Genomic DNA, 5,094 nt, shown 5'->3' on the forward strand with positions numbered 1-5,094 from the left:
CACTCAATGTAGAACAAACCAGAAGCAAACCCAGCAAGGGTAAATCCATACCCTGTCAGAGTGGAAGTCCCTCACAGATGGCTCAGGGAGTTCCTGACAGAAACAAAGAGGGACTCCTAGCTAGCTCTGCTCTGTTTGTTGGCAAACCAACTGGAACAGTGGTGGAGTAACGATACCAGTGTAACTGCTGCAACATGTGGATGAAGGAAGATCAATTGACAGAAATGTTGAAATGTTCAAAAATCCAGAAGGACGGTGGATAACGGAATTGACATGTTCTTGTAACCACTAAAATGATAGAAGCTCTTTTTTGAGAAGTGCCACAAAGGAACTCACATGGATGGTGATGCTACGATAAGTAGTATCAGAAGACATCAGTATCTTCTTGGTTTAGTGGATATATTTTCAGGACAGAGGCTATGATCACCCCCTACTCACATAAGCCCCTTCCTCACACACCCTGCACAGTAAAATAAGTGTGCATGGTGTCTCTGAACAGAAGAATTTAAGGGACTGAATATTTCATATGCAGACCAAAATGTTTCTGGCAATAAGAAAAAAAAAGTCCTAGAAAAGACAAAGAAAATCCTTTAACGAATTCAACAGTAAATAGAGAGGGCACTAATGTCTTTATCCACAACCTGGAATACTTTTAGGTGCTTCTTCCATGCTGGAAGCAGAAAAAAGTCACCTCTGGAAAGAAGTTCAGAAGAATATGTGCTCATATCTGAATATATGTGCTACAGCTGCATTTACAGACAAGTACATATGTACTGCAAGTGATTAAGTTTGTACAGGCTTGATGCTGGCTTGTGTTAAGCTGGTGGGTCAGCAAAAACAACAGATTTGTATGTAAGCCAACTCTTTGGCAAAGACATGCCTCTTGTCATTTTTGTCGAGAAACTTTTGAGATTTAGAGCTTGTTGTTGTCACTGATCCCCTTTTCCAGTCTAAGCCCTCAGGGCTGGTCAGGTTCTACACTCTGTTCCACCCAGCATCTGAACATGTTTCCTGCCATCCAGGCTCCTGCCCTTGTTGGGGTCATGCAGAGACTAGAGAGCACTTGTGTCTGTGCTGATGTGCAGCACCACAAAGTCATCATCCTGCTGGACCTGGATGTGAGCTGACTTCTGCAAGAACCATCTCTACCTGTGAATAAATCTGGGCGGGTTGAGTTGAAAAGCAAGTCAAATATTCAAAAGATTCCCTGGAGGCCATCTCAAGGAGAGAAGACATGAGGGAAGGAAGGTATTATAAAGAAAAACAAACCCTTCCTCTTTCTCTTTTGGAAGAAATAAAAGAAGTTTCTTAATATCCAGCTACAAATCTTTGGAGTTTTGACAGCTGAGAAGCACAGGAGCGTGGAAACTTTGTGCACCCAGAAAACAAAGAAGTTTCTAACAGATAGTTAAAAAACAGAAACAATGTGTAATACATTGTATTTTCAGCCTGAGGTGTGAAAACTATTCACAGCAACAACTTTAGGACATGTCAAGTTGTGGTAGATTAAGGTCATATTTAGGTCTCAAACCCTTGTCCTCTTGTTGCAAGCCAAGAAATTCTTAATTTTTTTCAAGGACTCCCTTGATCTCCAGTAACCTTGATATTACCAGGGGTCAGCAGCAGTTTATTATTACATTGTCCATCCAAGTACACCCAAGAAAAGAATCTGGTGTTATAATGTATAGGTAGAAATAATGAGGACGCTTCAAAGCTTAGTCAGACCCCTCACAAACCTCATTGCAGTCTTTGGAAATGCTCTTATTTACATCATAGTTCTTCAAGTAAGAGCAGGAATGATATTGCTGTTCACATGTCTTTGCTCTGAATGGCTCAAGGGTGTTGGTGTTTTTTCTTAAGAGTCCTGAGGACAAGGCACAGCAAGTTGCATTTAACTCTGCTCAGATGCTTTTCTATTAAGCAGGATTTTAACAGAAATAATAGTTTCTGATGAAAGTCTTTGTTTTCTTTTTATTTTAAAAAAATGGCCAAAACACAATAAGCACTGGTTCAAAGTCCTCTGTAGTCCTTCCAATTATTCTATAATTCCACATCTAAAAATTCACAATGAAAAAAACAGAGAAAACGTGGCAGAACAGATGTGAGGATATTCTGGGAGCCTGATTAGATGCCCTAAATCACCACTGTCTAGGTACCTCTTCAGTAAAAATAATTTGGTAAAAATTAAGGACTTTCCATGAAAGATAGATTACACTTTCTCCCTTCATTCACCTTGCTCTGTAAATGGGAGGAGATGTCCTTGTAACTGAGAATTTTTGCCCTTCAGCACCTCCCTTTTCAACTCTAATAAAAGATTATGTACTGCTACTTGTCACCATAAATGAAAAGGACACTGACTTCACAAGACAGTGTTTGCAAATGCTTCTTTCCTCCTCCTGTCCCCTATATCCATAAACTGTCTGAAAAAATCCCTTCCTGACCAAACTGTGTCTGAGGTGAGTAAGGGCTTCAGGAGAGCGCAATACCACCAGGTAGGAAGGTTATGCAATGCTTCCTAAGGATCAGTAAACTCTCAATCTGCCTGTCTTCCTCTGCAATATTGTTCTACTCATGGATGATCCTGGAGGACACTGTGCCTCCAGCTCACACAAGTTTTGCTGCAAAATTTCTTTTCTGCATGATTTGAATAGAGGGAAATAAGACTTGTAATGTATAGAGTGAAATTTGGATTCTGGTGGAGTTGGATTTGCTCCATTTTTTGCTTTGGAAATTAGAATCAAACTTCAAATTCCTAACAGAAGTTGACTAGCAGCCCACACAGGTCCAGATGTGCTTTCTGCATGCATCTCCAAGGGAAAAGTCAGGAACAAAATCCCCTTTTATTGCAGATTGAGGCTCTCTACATTGTTGTCTTCACAACTCACTGTGGTAATCCAGCCAGAAGCAGTGGATACATGAGTTCTAGTGGTGACCTGCTTCTCTGGAGGGAGGGATAATCCCAACCCAAAAGCCAGTGTTGAAAAGTGTCCTGAGTACTGGAGATGACCAGGCTGTCCTTTCACAGTGAGTGTCCTTAAACAGGATCTTCACACCTGTGCTGGTTTAAAGGTAAACCAGCAGGAGAAATGAACACAACTCCAAAGAGATAATAAATCAGAGTTACAATTTAATAGAAATAATACCATAAATATAATTATATGGACAAACAATTGGTTTAACCCTCAAAACCCAGATGTATAACCCAGCAACCTGGGGCACGAACAGAGTGGTGTTCATTGGCCCCCGTGCTGAGCCCCACGTGGTCCCCCCAAGTCCAAAGTAAAAGGAAAGGAAAACCTCTCGGTGAGAATGCTGGTCACAGTCCGGTCGATAGTGCTGTCGCAGTCTGGTCGAGGGTGGTGATCTCAGTCTGTCTGAAAGTGGTGGTCACAGTCTGGTCAAGATTCTGGTCCTCCTCTGGATCAAATGAATGGTACCAGAAGTCCCAAGACCCCAAGATTATATACCTCAGGTTCAGGCAGGAATGCCCAGTACCTCCCCAGGGCGGGGAGTTCCATAGTGGGTGATTGTGAGTTGTGCGTATGAGGACAGGAGCATCCTCCTATCTCGCAGGCCTCTTAACAGCCAGCTTATAGCCTGTGGGGCCAGGAGTGCTCTGGGCAGCTGCTGCAAGTGGTCAATTGTTAACAGTTCCTGGAAAATGACATGGAGGGTGTATAATACACAGTTTTGGGTTACACCCACACAGTGATGAACTGGTCCCAGCTGTTCTAAATAGGGCAACACCTTATGCTACTGAGAAAGAGGAACTGGTTGCCCTCCGCAAAATGTGTTGTCTGGTTCTTACAGCCAGCACCATCTCCTACTGCTCACTACTCCTTTCTAAGCAGGAGACAATTCTGTGTAGGCAGCCTGACAGCTTAGTGACAGGAGAATAAAATACACAGTGGAGTGTTATCAGCAGGCTGTCAGAAGCTGCATCCACAGTCCATTATCTCTTCCAGTTGTCTCAGAGAGACATGAAGAAAGTGGTAGGAAAAGTACTGATCCTGGCAGAGCAAGCCAAGGGAGGAAAAGCAGTAACTGGTCCCCAGAGTCCTGGAATCAATGAGAGCAATCCAAAATAGGACCTCTGGTTTGTTGAGGAGATAAGAGTGATAAACCCAGCAATCTTCTGTGTGAGACTGGATCCATCTGTGAATATGGGCGTGGAAATCTGACTCATGTAAAACAAATGAAAAATTGTCCTTTGTTATCTGCTGAAGGCTGGATGGGGCTCTGATCCACCTGGTCTAGCAGAAGGTGTCCCTACCCATGGCAGAGGTCTTGGAACAAGATGATCTTTAAGGTCCATTTCAACCCAAACATTCCATGATTCTATGAATTGCAAACCCACGTGCCTGACGACAAATCAAACACAACAGTCGTGGATGCCCCACTACATTATTGGAGGTTGCTGTAGTCACTTGTGTCACCTGGAGACAGGTTTGTATTTGGAGAGACTTTCAGGGTCCTACTGTGTCTACAGGTAACTTTTCCTGGTTCGGTAACACAAGAGATGTCAGAACAGACTACTTGCAAGCACAGTATTGTTTAACCTGCCTGCGAGCCTGATGAGAGAAGTCTTTTTGTGTTATTGCAGTCTTCCATACGCTATACAGATAATGGGTTATATTTGTTTTACCTTTTGAATATACAATGTTCATACACAATGCTATATGCATAAATACTGACAGTAAGTCCTAATTCCCTCTTTGCACAAGGATATGTAATCATCAGAAATATTCAACAAGGAGCCATATTAGCTTCAGCCTTGCTAGTGTGGGTTGTTTAAATAATGAGATGAATAATGGCAACGCTTAATAACTTCCGCTCTTTCCAGTTGCAGTTTGTCCTTTATCAACCCTGTTCCATAGAAATCCCTTGTTTACAGGTGTAAGGGGGTACTTTTGAATTAGATGATCAATGGAGCATAGAGGCATGAAAAAGGAATCATATTAGGATGTGAAACCAGCCAGAGTATGGTACAATGTAACTTCATGGCACAAGCTAATTGTAAGGTCTATTGTGCTTTCTAGCAAGTCAGCCTGATATCCCCCATTATCAGAGCTGAGTTCTTCCTTGGTTTTGCTA

This window comes from Neopelma chrysocephalum, unplaced genomic scaffold, assembly GCF_003984885.1.
Source record: "Neopelma chrysocephalum unplaced genomic scaffold, ASM398488v2 Primary Assembly neopelma1_90275, whole genome shotgun sequence".
Classification (NCBI taxonomy): domain Eukaryota; kingdom Metazoa; phylum Chordata; class Aves; order Passeriformes; family Pipridae; genus Neopelma; species Neopelma chrysocephalum.